The 19,094-nt window shown below is 39.0% G+C and overlaps 1 non-coding gene across 1 annotated transcript; it reads left to right on the top strand.

Moving 5' to 3' along the window:
- Positions 1–3,492: 3,492 nt before the first annotated feature.
- Positions 3,493–3,708, top strand: LOC119626129 (small nucleolar RNA U3). The gene has a single exon (XR_005242303.1). It is a non-coding gene; the product is annotated as a small nucleolar RNA U3 (small nucleolar RNA).
- Positions 3,709–19,094: the final 15,386 nt, after the last annotated feature.

Genomic DNA, 19,094 nt, shown 5'->3' with positions numbered 1-19,094 from the left:
TATAACACTTCCTGGTTGCTTTAAGGCTTTTAATAGGCCTGAATAAATCTGTAAGTATTGAAAATTTGTCATCAAATGGACTACACCGTAGATAACAAAAACTCAAGTTGTATAGAGCTATATCCATTTACTTTATTTTGGCTGAAGAAACATATTGCAGTAATCTCTTCTTAGTATCACCAGTTTAAATGAGTTTGCCTCTTCATTTAATTAATCAGGGATTCCCTTTTTAATTATGTGATAAAATCCATTGCTAAGATGATCCTTCTGTCCACTCAGCAAAATGCTGGGAGAGTTGTTTCATCCTTTCTTCTTAATTCTTCAGGTGCAGTTTGCATTTTTAATTGCTTAAGACAGTAATTCAAGGTTAAGATTACAGACAGAAGACTCGGGCCCTTAAACTTTGTTCTTACACCAATAAACACCAAGTCATCCAGGAGATAAGCAACATGTATAATGCAGTATGTCTCAAATGTCATTCACTCATGTGCCACCTTCACAATTTCACAATTGTTGTCATAGTTGAGTAATATCTGTATACCTTTTTCTTATTTGTAAATTCTTTAAATCAACTTTTATTGCCTAAAAGCATTTAACTAAGAGAAAAACTATATATTACCACCATAAAAGGAAATCCAGTATCCTGGGCCAATAGTATATTGCAACTATAAAAATTAGTGTGTAATTATTAAATAAAAGTAGTAATCAGTGAAAAATATAAAATCCCCTGACCCTTCTCCAATATAGGAGTGGCATCATTTTGGAAATAATGCCTGCTATGGTTTGGATATAGTTCCTTTGGTCCTGTCAAGCCTCGTGTTGAAATGTGACCCTTATGTTGGAGGTAGAGCTTATTGGGAGGTGTTTGAATTATGAGGTTTGATCCCCCATGAATAGCTTGGTGCCACTTTTGTGGGAGTGAGTGAATTCTTACTCTTAGTTCCCAAGAGAACTTGTTGTTGAAAAGAGCCTGGAACTCTCTGGATCTCTCTGCCTTCCTCCCTCTCTTACCATGTGACACACCAGCTCCCTTTCACTTTCTGCCATGAGTGGAAGTAACTTGAGGCCATCAGAAGCAGATGCTGGCATCATGCTTCTTGTACAGCCTGCAGAACTGTGAGCCAAATAAACCTCTTTTCTTTATAAATTTCCAAGCCTCAGGTATTACTTTTCAGCCATACAAACAAACACAGTGCCCAATTTTAAGAATCTCTGGACTGAAAGGAACAAGACATCTTACTAGTTACCTGAATAAAGAACAAATGACTCCCCACTTTTACCATCTGTAGGACGCAATTTTATCTGTAAAATAGAGAATTAGAATCAGAGACACACATTCATCCCTCCACTCTCACCTCATGTCCATAACAGACATGGCTAATTCATCGGATTAGAATGAATCTGATGGATGAGAATGACAGACACTTCTCCACTATTCTCTCCCTGCTGCCTCTCACCTTTGTCCTTTCATTATCATTCTTACTTGGTTAAGATTTTTCCAAACTTGGGAGAGAAAGATTTTTTCTTCAATCCCTTCTTGTCTTTCAGCTATTGCCCTATTTCTCTTTTCCCATCCCAAACAAACTTGAATGAGTTTTCTTGTCTGCATTTGCTGTCTCCACTTGCTTACCTCACTCTTCACCCTAATTCAATCCAGTGTCATCACTCACCACTGCATCTAAGCAGAACTGACTTAGATCACCAAAGATCTCCTTGTCTTAAAAATCAATGAACATCTCTTAGTCCTTATCTTACTTGACCTCTCAGCAGCATTTGAAATATTAACCTATCTGCCTTCTTGAGATACTCTTTTCCTTCTGATTCCAAGATACTATGCTTTTTCTCACAGCTCTCTGGCAGCATGTACTGAATATTTTTTCTTGACCTCAGAGCTGGATTCATTTTCTACCCTTCTCCAAGTTGATCATCTTCTAGGAGGCTGATCTATCTGTATGGACAGCATCAATGGGCTTCCTTGTCACCTGACTTCTCATTGATTTGGCCACTGTAAGGCAACTGCTCCCCATTCCAGAGGGAAGTCTGGAAGGGGTTGAGCTCCTCTACCAAGGCCACAGCTCCTGCCCAGCAGTCAGTCCTCTCCTGAAGCTACAGTGAAAGCCTCAGCTGTCTACATTTTGGTAATCTCTCCCTTCCTTTGCCCCTTTCAAACCTAGGGGGCATATTTCCACCCCCCTTGCTATCACACTATCCATTGTTGGTTTCCCTAAACTCTTTCTTTCATTAATCTCCCTAGTTACCTCATTTGCCTATGCCATCTTTTTCCCCTAGAACTGTGATTATCTATTCTCTCTTTAGATTCCTGAACATTTTTTTATGAAGTATCACATAAATGTAACACAAATGCACACTTTTATCTTCTTAGAATTGTAAAATGATGAATGCTTCATTTCAAAACTTGACATGTATTATTAAATTTACTTTGTGGTGCTGTTTTAATCAATGGATTCAAGTGTGTGTTTCCAATAGATACAAAGGCAAATCAATAGTCCTAGGCAAATTTAGTGTGCATTTTTTTATTTTTAGGATGGTATACAGCAGTAGGCTAAAAATAATCTCCCTAAAATATTGGTTTCTAATTTCTGAAACCTGTAAATGTCACCTTATGTGGAAAATGGGCATACGACAGATGCACCTTTCAGCAATAACTTAAGCATATATTCTGAGAATGACTCTGTATGGCAGACACACCTGACAGCAATAACTTAACGTGGTACCCTCAGATGGACCCTATGGTCTAAAAAGAATATGTGTGTGGAGTCCAGAGCTAAGGAATCTGGGAGTGGCCAACCCAGAGATTCATTCCTTATCTATGAAGAACATCTGAATCCCCAGCCCATCCCATGGAACATGGGCCACACAGGGGATCAAAACCCTTTGTTTGGCATTAAAGGAAGGTTGTGAGGTGTAGGCTGATATGGGAAAAATGCTAAATGAAAATGCCACATAAACTGCTGTTGTTTTTTTTTTGTTTTTTTTTTTTGGATGGAGTCTCGCTCTGTTGCCAGACTGGAGTGCACTGGCGCAATCTCGGCTCTCTGCCACCTCTGCCTCCCGGGTTCAAGTGATTCTCCTGCTTCAGCCTCCCGAGTACCTGGGACTACAGGCGTGTGCCACCACACCCGGCTAATTTTTTGTATTTTTAGTAGAGACGGGGTTTCACAGTATTAACCAGGATGGTCTCGATCTCCTGACCTCGGGATCTGCCCGCCTCGGCCTCCCAAAGTGCTGAGATTACAGGCGTGAGATACCATACCCCACCTAAACTGCATGTTTTTTACAAGTGGTAGCTGTTCTTTTGTACAGCCCACTGACACTGGATCACCCTGTACATAAGTTTCTTCAGTAAACCCCATATCTCATTCACTGGCTTTAAGTCTCTTCTTCAGCCTGTCAAACAGGGTGTCACTCCTACTGATGTCAGCAAGGGTCTGGCACGACAAAGGTTCTTTTCAGATGTGATTAAGAATCTTGAAGACTATACTCTGAGGGAGCATTTCTATAGTTTGTTACTAGAGAAGTTTTTCCGAATGTGTAGAGCACCAGAAATCATGAGGAAAAAGTACAGCATTCTTTCCTGAGCATGAAGCCAGTTTTCAGCATTGCTGCGTTGTAACTGCCTTCTGCCCTTGACGATCATTCTTCTCTCCGCTCTGGAGAGTAAGAGGGCGAGGACGCAGTCTGAGTAGTTTTCTGAAAAACAAACAAACAAAGAAGAATCTTAAGATGAGGAGATTATCCTGATGGGTCCTTAATACAATCAACAGTGTCCTTGTAAGATGGAGGAAGACGGAAATTTTGACTACAGACAGAAAAGGAGTTGGTAATGTAACCTCAGAGGCAGAAATTAGAGTGATGTGGCCACAATCCAAGGAATACTGGCAGCCATCAGAAGCTGGGATACGTGAGAAATGAATTCTCCTCTAGAACCTCAGGAGAAAATGTGGCCCTATGAACACCTTGTGCTCAACCCAGTGATGCTGATTTTAGACTTATGGCCTCCAGCACTGTGAGGGAATAAATTTCTGTTAAGTCATCAAGTTTGTGATTATTTGTTCTGGCAACTATAATAAACTAATACACAGGTCACATCTGTAACTCTGATATATTTAAGGCCTTGGGCTCAACACTCTTTATCCATACAAGACACATACGAATGTATGCAAATGTCTCATTTCACTGTAAAACATCAGTCTCCAACTCAGCTGTGGGCAAAGGGTGCTCATGCAATGGAAGAAAATGCACGTGGATTTCTGCAAAAGAAAAGATATTTTATTTTTCAAAAAATAATCAGATTACAAATATAAGTTCATTTCTAATACATAATATGATATAGAAAGTCATATACACAATATACAATAAAGACAAAAATAAAACCCATCACTTAGAGATAATTCTCATTTTTTAAGAATTTGGCATTTTTCCTTTCAAACTTCTTTCTCTGGCTATACACACACCCACATACATACATGCATGCATACCCACCATGCTGTATCATGCAAATTGGATCATGCTATCTAACATGTTTTGTAGTTTGCCTTTTCTACTACTATTTCATGGCATTCCTTTCTAATTAGTAAATATGTATATATCATCCTTTTTAATGACTTCATAATATTGTATCACACTGCTATATCCTAATTTATTTAATGACCATTTTCTTGGCATTCAATTTCCAAATTTTATATTCATAATCATCCTACTTATGTATATCTCTGAACTTGTCTGATTATTTTTCTGATGTAAATTGCTAGAAGGAAAACTGCAAAGCCAAATATAAACACATTTATAATACTGACACATACTGCCAGGTTGATATTCCAAATTTTGTACCACTTTACACTACAAAAAAAAGTGTAGTCTTAAGATTTAAGTTTTGTTGGTTGCAAAGAACAGAAAGCATGCTAAATAAAGGAGAAAAGAGAAGCATTAAAAGGATTCGGGGCCAGGCACAGTGACTCGCACATGTAATACCAGCACTTTGGGTGGCCAAGGCAGGAGGAGTGCTTGAGCCCAGGAGTTTGAGATCAGTCGAGGCAACATAGTGAGACCCTATCTCTACAAAAAATTATTATTTAAAAAAAAAAATTAGCCAATGTGGTGGTGCATGCCTGTAGTCCCAGCTACTTGGGGGACTGTGGTAAGAGGGATCACTTGAGCCTGGAAGGTCAAGGCTGCAGTGAGCTGTGATTCTGCCACTGCACTCAAGCCTGGACAGCAGAAGTAGACTATGTCTCAAAAAATAAAAATAATAAATAATAAATAATTTTAAAAGGATATTGAAGTAGTTCATAGGTTTTTTTTTTTTTTTTTTTTAAAGGGCTAAATGCCAAGGCAGGGGCTAGGTTCCTCATACTCTTTCTAGACGCCTTCCTGAAGGTGATGCTGATCCATCCTCCTCTTAGCTCTTTGTGATTTAAATTCCCAAAAAACAGAATAGGATTGGAAGAACTCGGCACAAGTGCCCTCTCCCTAGACCACTCATTGCTTCCTGGGCTGTATTTTGATTGGTCATTTCTTACCATAGCTTATGGCAAAGAGAAAATTGCATGTCTCCATAACTTGCCTACAAAAGAGAAGCCATCAGAGGGATGCAGATGACTCTATGTTCAACTTTGAATTAATAACAACAATAACTGTACAGAGTTTTTGAAAAGTTACCTCTCAGGGTGGGATACCTGAGGAGAGAAGAATGACATCAAGACTCCTGAAAACATAACAGTAATGTGGAACCTGAAGTCCAATGAAAGTGAACATATTCCTGAGTCATGTCTGTCAGGAATTTCCCAAGCCACACTCTGTGGTCTGATGTCTGTGGTCATGCTTACGTTATATACTGAGCGATCCATGGGGACTAGAGCCACAGTTCCTCTTACAGACTGTTGTCATAAGAAGTCGTATTTCTTTCTAGATGGACTTCATACTAGACTTGGCAGGGGATATGAATTTGGCACAAACATTATTCTGAAGCTCATCTCCATTATGAATACTTAACCCTCTTTTGTATTTCATCACTTGGATGAAAAAGGCACATCAAATTTTACTAACCTCCCTCCCCTACTAAGCCTATCATTCTACAACAGTGAATGCCAGTGCCATCTACTCAGTAGCATAAGCCCAAGATTTGACCTTTTCTTCACTTCCACATCCCATCAGTCTCTATCTAGATTCTAGTTAACAGTAATCACTAACACATTTATAGCACTTAACCATATGTTACCTACTGCTCTATGCTTGCTATAAACTAGTTTATTGCTTACTACATCTTTAGGAAGTACTACTATTATCTCAATTTTGCAGACAAGAAAGCTGAGGCACAGAGAGCTTACACAGCATCCCTAGCCACAAAGCTAGTCAGTGGTATAGCTGGTATGCAGTCTGGGAAACTCTGGCTGCAGAATCCATGCTTTTAACTATTGGCGTTTATGTCCTAAGTAGTTAGTGAATCTCTCCTCTTTTCTCCATCTTTTCTTTGTTCATGTCCTTACCGAACCTTACTTGAGTTGTAACTTTATTGTGCTGGTCATTATATGAATCTCCACATGTGATAAAATTTCATAAACCTATAGATATGTAAAAGCTAGTAAAATCTAAATGAAGTCTCTAGTCTAGTTAATGGCATTGTGCCAATGTGAGTTTCCTAGTTTTTATAATACATTATAGTTCCGTAAGTTGTTATAGTTCTGTAAGTTAAGGAAGTGGTTACCTTTTAAGAGTATATAGGGTCTCATTCTTTTATTTTGCTATTTCTTATGAATCTATAATTATTTCAAAATAAAACATTAAAAAATTAACCTGGGGTATTATAACAACTTCCATGGGAGCCTTCCTGCTATTGTCTCTGTGTTCTGCCCACCAATTCTTTTCCTCATTGTAACCAGAGGGATTTTGTTTTCTCCCTATTGTCTACTTGCAGTTCTTCCATATCCTCTATTGTCCTGAAGGATAAAGTCCACATTTCTTAACATATTCAAAGGTCTGGCCCTATTCTAGATTCCCAATCCCACCCCTTGCCACTCCCTATCTTCCATATTGTATTCACATATGGCATTTTAAGGAGAAATACTTATTCCTCCCTGAACGTGTCACAGATTCACCGCTCTGGGACTTTGCTCCAGCTTTTCTCATGCCTGAGGAGTCTTCCCAGCACCTCCCTCTGCCAACGTTAATCCATCTTTTGAGATGGGTAGGAACTCAGCATTGCCTTCTCTGGGACTTTTCCTGTCTCCTCTTCTTCCCCACTTGAGTTGAGTTAGACCTCTCTAAGGTCCCAAAGCATCTGATGAATGTTTCTATCTTGTCATTTCCTAAGCTGCCTCATGTCCATCCGTTTAATCATCTGTTTCCTGACATTTCCCCTGAAGACTAAAATAAATCTCTCTTGTATATAAAACTTCTGCAACACAGTGGGGCCTAAATAAGTTAATGAAAAACAGTAAATGGACTTTTAGAATAACCATTTTATATCTTATCAAAGGACTACATTCATATACCACTTACTCAAACTTTCTTTTCTTCATCACAAAACAATGAATGCATTTCTTTTTTTTTTTTTTTTTTTTTTTTTTTTGAGACGGAGTCTCGCTCTGTCACCCGGCTGGAGTGCAGTGGCCGGATCTTAGCTCACTGCAAGCTCCGCCTCCCGGGTTCACGCCATTCTCCTGCCTCAGCCTCCCGAGTAGCTGGGACTACAGGCGCCCGCCACCTCGCCCAGCTAGTTTTTTGTATTTTTTTAGTAGAGACGGGGTTTCACCGGGTTAGCCAGGATGGTCTCGATCTCCTGACCTCGTGATCCACCCGTCTTGGCCTCCCAAAGTGCTGGGATTACAGGCTTGAGCCACCGCGCCCGGCCAATGAATGCATTTCTATATCAACCTCCCCAAAGCTACACTTTAATTTTTTCTTTTTAACATTTTAAGTGATGTTTGAGAGAATTTATACATGTACAGAAATAATTTCAAATGTTATCAGTTTATGGGAAAGGAAAAAGTATATAGCATTGCTTTGAACATTCCTACAAGGAAATAAATTTTATTCATATCCAGTGTGTCATTCCAGGCTGGATGACTTTGTACTATTCCCTGTCTCACGAACGCTGCCTTTTATGCTGAACATAGCAGACTGCTCTGAGTTCTCTCAATTTCAATGTAAACTTAAGGTTTTAAATATTTGGAATTTTCAGTTTATTTTTTCTATGTTTAGAATTTATGGAACTATAAGATTGCTTCATCCTTCACTATGTTCTCATTCTAATCGTTCGGGTATCATATTCCACGGAATCTCTCCAGGAAAAGAAAACTTAACCAATTTGAGGTTTGCTTGCTTTTTAACACATAAGGGAAGACTTCTTGTTGGTTGGATATGACTAGAAATCACTTGCAGTCACTCATTGATGGTTTGAAATCCTTGTGTATACACAAAGAGTAATGACTAGACCGAATAAACCTAGCCAGACATGTTTTATTCTAAAAGTTTCTCAAGCCAGTTTGAGAATGCGGCCTGTTTCACAATGTTTTCTGCACAGTTAGATCACCACCTTCCATCATTTTGAAGTCCAGGTGCAGTCCGGGGAAATTCAGGACAGATGTTCTGGCTGCCTTTACACTGACATAATTGACAGGTGGGTTGAGAATAGTTTCTTCAAAACTAGGATCACTCCTGGGGGAACTCTGAGATGATTTTGAGGCATTTGTTGAACACAGGAAGTCATGATTTCTTTAAAGTGGGAGGAGAACAACTTGAGGCAAAGAGCATTGGGTTGAAACTTAGAACTTGCACATTGTCATGAGTTGGCAATTTGAAATCTGCAAATGCCTTCTGGTATTATCAAGATGTTAGAGAAAAAAGTCTATGCTCCTGCACGGGTGTCCCCTTAAAAATAAAATTCTAATGCTAAGTCTTCTAAAAAGTCTAAAGGCAGAATTAATCATGTATTCCTAGTAACTCCTGTAGTGTTGATAATAAGAACAAACTCTACTAGAGGCAAGTGCTCTTTCAAGTAATTTACATGTATTGCCTCATTTAATCATCAAAGCAACCTATGAGGTAGGTACAGTATTATTATCATCCCCATTTTTCAGATAAGGAAACTGAGGCCCAGAAAGGGTAATTTGCCTGAAGTCACATAACTAGTGACAGCAGGACTAAACCTTACATTCTCTTCATTATGCCAAATTGTGCTCCAAACTAGTCCCAGTTTCCTTCCTCAAACGGAGACCATTCCATATAATCAGGCATTTGTTTTCCAGCTTTGAAAATCAAATCCTGCATTTATTTATTTTTAAAACACTCTTAATTGAAAATTTCTGGATATCTTGGAAATTATAGTGATCTTGCCAACAGTCCTTGAGTCCAACGTATATCAGATGCTGCCATTGTTGAGCTACCAAAAGATAAGGTTGTTGGAGAATTAAAGAACAATTACAGTCATTTCTTTTGGAAAGGTGAAGAGGTAAAATTTCCTCACCATATTAAGGAGAGCTACTTTATACTATGTATTACCACTGCACTGAGAAAGTGCCCATGGATTTACCTGCAAAGAGAATAAGAACTTATTCTTTCCTTAACTTTTAAAAAGAGATCCAGACATCAAATTCAAGCTACATGATTATCTTGGTGTCCCACCTTATCTGATTTTATTTTATGGTTTTCCCATTCGTGTCTCCCTCTTAGAGAACCACAGGGAAATAAATGTCTGGGGAGAAATTTTTCCTCTGAAATGAAAATGTGAAAGTGAAATGTACTCCTCAATCAACCTGTTGTTAGAGGGAACGGGGTAGGAAGGCAACATTTCACATATTTTTCCCAGAAATCTAGATAAATTGTGAGAATAGTTGAGTTGCCTCATGAGGGAAGTCATAAAATGCCATGATGTTGAAATAAAGAAAGGACTGAGAACCATTCCAAGGCACACTCATTTCCCTGCACGTTACTACATGAGGCCATGTTTACCGATGCAGATAGACGGCTTCTGTTCCCAGGACGGAGTTCTGATGCCAGAGCTGTGGGTTCTGGGTGCCTGATGGGTTTCCTAGAGACAACCCGGAAGATAAAGTGCCCAGTAACTAGAAAAAATAATTAATTATAAGTATGACCTTAATCAAGTTGAGATTGGCAGTGTGTGGTTTGCAAACCGGGTGGCTTTCCTTTGATAATATTATTTTGGTCATGATAAGCTAGGATATTTGACAGTGACTGGAATTGTAATTGCAGCAAATTTTATTTGAAATCCTTTATATTTTATATTTTATTTTATTTTGTTGGTGGTGACTTGGAAGAGTAGTAATGGATTTTGAAATGATTTATACCTTAACCAGGATTTACCAAACAGAGATGAACATGTTTTAAAAATGGCTGAGCCTCGATATGGGGTATCTGATTGTCTCGTATCGGGTGCTTTCCCTGTAAGCCTCACCGATCACATCATATTTCCCCAAATTATACCACAGTCACAACCTTAAGTGAACACAGGGAAACATCATTTATCATTTTACCTGATATTATTTTTTTACATTTAATTTTGAAACAATTTGCTGCTAATACAGCATTTTTTTTTTTAAGTAGAATAAATCAAAGAATTTCAGGAACAGGTTTGATAAGGAACAGAGGTAGGGAAAAATAAACTTAATTTCTGTTTCTTTGCATTTGGTTTCAGAGACATCTTATGTCAAAGGACAACTGTGAACATATTTGTGGTATGCAAATACACATACTCAGCTCAGGAAAGTGAGAGGCAGTAGGAGGTAGGCAATTAAAGAGGCAGAATATAAATTTGACAAGTGTAGGAAATCAATACTGAGACAGAAAACTAAATAGAGTTTTGATTAATGTAATTATTTTTTGAAATCCACTTGCAAAATAACTGCCTGTGAAGCCAGGGCTGAAATATAAAGTACTAGCCCCACACCATCTCCCCTGTATTTTGTGTGCTCTGATAGTTTCACATAAGCTGTGTGTGTGTGTCTACGAAATAAACTTTTTCTTTGTATGGAAAAATTAGGATATCATGAAACATATTTTCAAATAAGAACAGTTGTAATATTTGCTGAAGTGTGAAAAGTGAAGCGAAATTTCTACGTATATAGCTATATCCCTTCCTAGTTCACTATATTTTGCATTTTTATGACAGGTTGATATGCAGGTTGCTTCATAAATATGGACAACTTGCTATATATTTTGCTATTGCCAAAGACCAGCAAAGGGCTTCCATTTATTTAACTGTCATTATTATTTCTTTATAGAATTAAGTACTCAAGAAAATATTTTAATTAAGTTAGTTCGATATATTGATATATTGTAACCAACCGTTTGAACTGTGTGGGGTATGACTTCATCTGTGTGGTTTACTCATATCAGTATAAGCATCCTTTTATTTTAAAATGCTCCCTATTAAAACTATCATTAAAAAACAATATAGCAGCAACTGTCATTTACTAAGCATCTACTATGTACCAAAGAGTATGCTAGGCGTGATACATACCTGATTTTATTTAATCCTCACCACAAATTACTAACAAAGACACTAGCATTTCAATATTGTAATTGAAGTTACTGAGGCTCTTAGAGGGCCCAGAGAGGTCACTGAATTAGTGGGTGACAAATTCAGAATTTAAATGAAGTTCTGTCTTAGATCAGAGCCCATGTCTTCAACAATTTTGTAAAATTGCCTGTCAGGCTAATTAAAAGAGCATAAATGTATTAAAAATTTTCCAGGCCCAACAGGAATCATTCTTATGAAACTTTATCAATGTATTTCATATCTTGCTAAAACTGGAAGCAGAGCCATTAACTTACGTTTCCACGATTTGTGTCGTGTACAGGTGTCTATTCAAGGTGGGAGTGAAAGTTGACCCATGGCCTTTGCTATGCTGCTGCCTGGGTCCTTCCTTCTCTACACACAATGGGTGCCTTTTTCTAACACCTGGCCATCAACTGGAATGAAATGAGCACTCACACAGGTCATCCAAATTCCTACTCTTATTTTCAGACCTGTATTAGAATATCTCTTGGAACTCAATTTGATGTTTTAAACTGACAAACTATTTTTATAGGTCTCAGATTAGATTGTTGTCAGAAACTTTTAAAAATGAACCCCAGCGGGGCAGACGCTGTGGCTCACGCTTGTAATCCCAGCACTTTGGGAGGCCGAGGCGGGCGGATCACAAGGTCAGGAGATCGAGACCATCCTGGCTAACTCGGTGAAACCCCGTCTCTACTAAAAATACAAAAAAACTAGTTCGGCGTGGTGGCGGCACCTGTAGTCCCAGCTACTCGGGAGGCTGAGGCAGGAGAATGGCGTGAACCCGGGAGGCGGAGCTTGCAGTGAGCCGAGATCGCCCCACTGCGCTCCAGCCTGGGCGACAGAGGGAGACTCCGTCTCAAAAAAAAAAAAAAAAAAAAAAAAGAATCCCAGCGATAACATTAGTCTGTCTTCAGCTACTCAGAAGTACTGTTGGAATTTACTGTTGCTCAATCCATGCTTTAATTTTTATTCTCACCTCCAAGGGAAGCCCAAACATGTAGGCTGCAATCCCAGGGATGAATTTCCATGGTCACACACACCACTACAACTAATTTTTCCTAGTCTAAAGACAATGTTTTTTAAATCTGCATTGCAAAGAAGCTTCTGCAATCTATCTACTGGTCTCTTGTGTTATTTGAAATGCATTGAATGTATTTGAATTTCTATTCAAATGCAATTTGAAAGTGCAATTTGAAAATACAATATGGAAAGCATATTGAACTCTTTCAGTATCTGTGAATAATGACTATTCACAACTAACTTTTTAGATTAGATTTAAAACAAAAACAAAAAATACTTAGGACTTACTCTAAAATATCTTATATCCCTATACATTTCAATAAGATTTAAGCAAATTTGAAAACCAATATTTAAAGTGTTATCTCCATAGCCACAAAAATGAGTGACTTATTTTCTTCAGTTGTGGAGCACTGAAGCCTATGATAAAGAAATTAAAATATATGCTTGGGGAAGAACAGCAAGAGAAGCTAGAGGAAGAGTTAGTGAACACATACTGTTGCAGACTTGAGCTAGTAAGAAAATACAGTAAAAACATAGAAATGTTTTTCTGTTTTCTCCACAGCCTCTTCCTCCCTCTTCCATTTTATTACACCATTTATTCATTTGTTCTATATTCATTGAGCATCTATTGTATTTTAATTAGTAGGGATAAAGCAATCAACAAACCTCATGAAGTATACAGACTACTGGGGAGGAAACAAACAATGAACAAATAATCAGAAAAGTACATAATTAATTATTTCAATCTTTACTAATAAAGAAAGTATGAGAAGTGTGATAGGTTACAAACTGTAGATTCATGTCAGTCCTCAAATCATCGGAGGCCTCCTTCCCTCTTATCTATCCATAAGTCTTTGGATTATTGCCAGTTAAGTTTCAGGAATTGTGTGAAAATATTATTTGTGAGTATAGAAAATTGCATATGAAAATTATAAAGCTGAAATACATTTGTAGTCATCAGAATACAATCTTCATTTAAGCCAACTGTGTAAAATAAGGACAGAGAAGGGCACTGGCTAAAATTAGTAAGTATAAGTTGGGATCAAGGCTGTGCCTGGAGCATCAATACTAAAGGCAAGGAGCTCAGTGCTCAGAGCCGTGTAGAAAGACCCAGAAGGCAGCAGAGACTGATAATTGCGCAAGTGAAGTAGTTTCATGGATGGTTTCCCCACTGTGGCTTCATTCTGTAGCATGCCTTACTCCTCTTATCCCCACTAGCCTAGGAAAGCTGCAGGATATGTGGGCTCACGCGTAGCCAACTCTATCCTTTAAGCATTTGCTTTTTTTTCAGTTCCTGTTTCCTTGACTTTATTCTCTGGGGAACTAGGTTGGAAAGAAGGAAAAAGAGGATTGAAATAATGCAAGTGTCCCTCCTTTTTATTCTCAGTTCCTACTAACCCTGGGACAAACCTATTTATTACTAAGGGAACAACTATAAAGCTTAACTAGGGTTTTAGAAATTCAAACCTAAAACACATAGTCCTATGAAAATATGCCTCGCGTGGTCTGGGAGGTCAGGATGAAATCCTATTAGGCGGAAACTCTAGAGCAAGTGAGAGTAAGCCAGGTGAAGGAGAGGAGAGCATTCCAGGCAGTGGGAATTGATTTATGAACAACTGTCGTAAGCAGTGGGAAGCATGTTGTATTTATTAGAGAAACTGAAGGAAAATGTGTCTGGAGCGCAAGGTGGGTGAAGGGAGAATGACGCAAGATGAGGACTCTGGAGTTAGGCAGAGGTTGAAATCTGCAGGTCCTGGAGGGCAACCTTATGCAGTTGCACTATATTCTACAGTGATGAGAAGTTCTTCAGAGTTTTTATTGAAAGTGTTCAGAAGACAAAGGACTCAAGCCAACTGAAGCAAAGTAGGAGATTCATGCATCCCATTTTTATGCAAAAGAAATGTCGGCATCCAAATTAATGTTCCAGCACCCACAGCAGTTGAACTTCCTACACACACAGTGCAGATCAACCCTGGTATCCCAGATCTCCTGTCTCTTCGTTATTCATCCACAATTCGTCGCATTCCTGGAAGAGGGTTTTCAACCCACTGACAAAATGACAAGAAGCAGTAACTCATGTTTCAAAGCCATGAATAATTGGGTGAGATATTCAGTAATTTCATCCAAAATAATGATGGTGCTTATTTTTTGTAGAACAAAATATAAAATTTAATTAGAATTTCAAAATCAGAATCTATTTAGAGAAAGCTCTTCAACGGTTATTCAAAATCCAATTTGTAAAACGTAAATTGTCATCTAGATTTAAGTGCTTTTCCATCAAAATATATAATGAACTTGGCTGAGGTTATTTCAGGACATCAGCATGAATATAATTAATATGTGGAAATGTATTAAAATGACCATGAGAGAGCAGAGTTAAATAATGAAAACTCATAACACAAGATGGGTTGTCAGGACTTAACTTAACATTCATAATATTCCTCAATTTTAAGGCAACAATGTTATTGAACATGAAAACTATTTCACATGACTCTGCCAGTTTAGGTTAAAGAAATTGATAAAAATCACCCATTTGCTCATTTTCTGTAAAAGTGAATATTAACACTCTCAATACCTATTCTCAGACATACTTATGTGCCCAGGACATAGAACACCAGCAGAAGCAATGCTAAATTTGGGTATGTACTCCCAATGTGACTAGTCTGCAAATCTTTTCAATGATTCAACTTAGCAAGTGCTTTTTAAGCAAGTACTGTTAACACAGTCCTAAGCCCTGCCCTTTGTGCTGTGGGAAAACAAAAGATGCAGAAAATATTGTCCTTGCTTTCCAGGAGCTTAGTATCTATTTGAACATACTGCTTGGGGAAAGTGGCCACAGTGTAGGGAAAAAAAAAAAAAAAAGTTTTGAAATTGTATCCCATCTAGACCATGATAAGAAAATTTTTAAATTAAAGACCAAAACTATATCAACAATACTAGAACCTTGCATTTAACTAGTACTTTATCATTATTTTAGTTAGCAATTAGTTATTGAGCATTGACAGGACTTTAAATGTATTACCTCATATCTCACTACAGTGACTCAAGTTCAGTGTCACACCCAGGAAGCAGCAGCATAGAGTTAAAACATTTCTACCCACCTCCAAAGTCTTTCCCTGTCAGAGAGTGGCCATTTATTATATTGCCTGGAACCAACCATTCATTCCCTTCTTTTGAGGTAGCTGCTTCCCTCTCCAACATTGTGGTTGTGAAAGGGGTTTCCAATTCTAAAACTAAAGACCCCTGGTCACAAGTTTAGGTACGTGACCCAGCCTGAATCGGTCATTGTAACCATTCCCATTATTGTTCAGAAGTAGATATGCAACCAAACCACAACAATAATAGCCATTTCCTAAGTAATTTCTCTGAGGAGAAGGCAGGAAAGAGTTATATTTACCTAGCATGATGCAACTTCAATGCTGCCCATGGTAATGGATTTAGACAGATGGGAAAATGTGGTGGAGAGAATGAAGCTAACATGCAGTGAGAAACAAAAAGATGGAGATGAGAGGAAAGGAAAGGTGGAAGGAAGGGTAGAAGAGTGGAAGAAAGAGTGTCAGCAAACTAACAGTGTATATATCTACTGGAACTAGTTGTTTATGGGACTAATTCTTTCTACTCCTCATGATTTGCTTATGGGAATTAATACATTCCTATTTTTGCCTAAACTAATTTAACCTGCACTTCCTAGTTCATATACTGTTGGGAATCAGTATGTAAAATGGACAGCCACTAGAGCCCCCAGACTGGGTTTGAATCCTGACCTAGGTATTTATTAGCTGATTAACCTTGGAGAATTACATAACTTCTTGGAACCTCATTTTTTCTCATCTGTAAAATGGTGTTAAAGTGTTTCTGTCCAGCATTATTGAAAGAATTACACAATGTAATGCACACAATATAGTTGATAAAGTTCCTAACAGTAAAAATAAAAAGAATACAAGTGATCTCTTTCTTTCTTTACTACCCTAGTGCCTTTTCTTTTTTCTGTGCCCCCCAGTGCTTTCCACCACCCTTTCAACTGGCGTTTTGGAGAAACGTTTGTTTAGCTAGAGCTTACAGAGTGGCTTTTGAAGTTTCTCTTCTAAGGAAGATGTGATCTGAGCAGTAGCATGGCCTTGTTTCTCCACTCCTGGTTGTGGTTGTGTTTATAAGGCTACCTGACTATTTTGACATCTGGCAGGTGTCACTGATTTCTCCACCCTCCGCCCCGGCCCCATTTAAAAAGGTCATTTAGTCAAAGACAGTGCTAGAAGTTAGTTTAAAGGGTGTGATGTGTTGGTCATATCGCAGCCAGTAAGAAATGCTTTGTAGGTTATCCACATCTTTTGCTCTCCGTTTCCATATGTAATTCTGATCACCATATTTTCCAAAGCTAAAATCTGAGATGTGGGTTGATGGTTTTTGAAACCAGGATTACCTCAGGGAGAACCAGGTCCTACGACTAATTTACCTGATTTTGAGGCTTTGAAGACTTGTTTGAGACCCATTGCAGAGAACTTGGTACTAGAACGTGGATTCACAGCCCAGCTTACTATTGATATAGGCCTGAGCACCCTTTAGGGTGAGGCGCCTCCTCCTGCCTGCTGTCCTGTCCCTCATTAGTCAGAAGACTTGAATTTGGCAGGAGACAGGAGCCCTGTGTCCACGAGGCAAGAGGGTCCATACTAGGTTTCAACCGACCTCCTATCAAGATTTCAGACTTTCGGTGCGGCCACCTGGCCATGCCCTGCTTCTTCCTTTCTCGCACAGCTTCAAAACTTCACTACTTTTATTTTAAAATAAACCGGTTGGGAGAGAAATAGCATCACCTAAGGGGGTCATGGGAGGGAGGCAGGAAGTCATGGGTGTGGGGCGCGGGAACAGCTCTTTCCCAGGGCTCAGGGTCCTGTTCTCCCTGGCCTCTTCCCAGAGGGCCGGTTGACAGGCCACAGTGAGTGCTCATTTGGAAAGTGGGTGTGTGAGCCGAATGCCTGTGCGGCCACGCACTCAGCACAGGAGCCACTGTACCTGGCTGCCCTCTCAAAGGAGCAAGGGGCTACTCCCCATGTGGCTCAGACATCATGTGGGCTCATCAGCCCCAGCGTCTCTGCCGGGTCCAGGTGCCTGCCTCTGGGTGTGTGTGAGGGAGAGTTTGCTCCCTGGCCTCACCTTGGGGAGGCCCCTGGTGTCGCGTGCTGGGGCCTCTGCCGCTGGTCAGCCTCCGCAGGCGGGAGTCTCTGTACTGAGCAACTATGCATTGCCATCGTCGGGTTCGAGGCTTGCTGTGGCTCCTTGGTGACTGGGAATTCCTTGTGTGCAGGTGCTGGATGCATGCTTTGGAGTCCCAGCTGCCCCACACCCGCACAGGTAACCCCTTCCCATCCGAAGTCATTGGTGGAGCTTCTATAGAAGCCAAAGCCCAAGGCAGAATCCGAGAGTCCAAGACCGTTTCCCCGGAGCTCGTTTTTCTTTTCTGTAGGAACTTTATATTTTATTTTATTTTATTTTATTTTATTTTGTTTTGTTTTGTTTTATTTTGTTTTGTTTTATTATTTTTTTTTAACTAGCACCCACCATGCTTCCCAAAATGAAGGTCATGCTTCATTTTTCCTGGGTCACTACACTGAAGTATTATAGTTGTACAATTCCCAGTCTGGCCTTGTCTTGCTTGTATAAAACTTTGTATTTTGTATAGCATAGATTCCATATTGTAATGATGTTCTATGCAAAAAGAAAAAAAAAATGAATGAAATTGTAGATGTTATTGTTTTAACAAGTATGCATGTTTAGTGATGTTTACATTTTGAAATACAATTTATGATTCGTTATCAAAAAAAGAAGAAGTTTCTGTTCCGGTGGTAGCAGCCTAGGTTTCTTTAATTCAAACCAAAAGCAGCAGTGGTCAGTTGTACACCTGAAACCATACCACGGTATTTCCCCCACTTTGTGTTTCCTGTTTGCCTCTATTCTCTGATGATCTATGAAAATTTCATAGGAAACTCAACCAGGGAAGCAAACTGAGCATAAGAAATATCTCTGACAATAGAAATTAACTACAACATAACATAAAGTTGAAAGAAGCCTTAGAGAAAATATTGACAACCAAATTATTTTACAACTGAAGAAGAAAGGGCAGGAAATAAGGGGAAAAATATTGAGCTGAAACCGGATATACATTTTTTCATTCAAATTATGATTACCATTAGAAGTAAATATTATTTCCAAATTTGGTAGGTAAGGAAACTGAAGGTCAGAGGAGTTTAAGTAAGCTGCCCAAGAACATATGGTTAATAAATGCAGGAAGTGGCAGTGTGACTTTCTCCAGAGACCATATCCTTCCACCGCAGAGAGCATTTACTCCCAGTTATTGAGCATTGACAGTACTTTAAATGTATCACCTCATATCTTACTACAATGACTAAAGTTCAATGTCACACCCAGGAAGCAGCAGCACAGAGTTAAAACATTTCTACCCACCTCCAAAGTCTTTCCCTACCAGGGAGTGGCCATTTATCGTCTTGTCTGGTTCCAGTCATTCATTCCCTTATTTTGG

The sequence above is a fragment of the Chlorocebus sabaeus genome, chromosome 15, assembly GCF_047675955.1.
Source record: "Chlorocebus sabaeus isolate Y175 chromosome 15, mChlSab1.0.hap1, whole genome shotgun sequence".
In the NCBI taxonomy this organism is placed as follows: domain Eukaryota; kingdom Metazoa; phylum Chordata; class Mammalia; order Primates; family Cercopithecidae; genus Chlorocebus; species Chlorocebus sabaeus.
The sequence above is the reverse complement of the archived record's forward strand: the minus strand, read 5'-3'. Positions and strand labels throughout refer to the sequence as shown.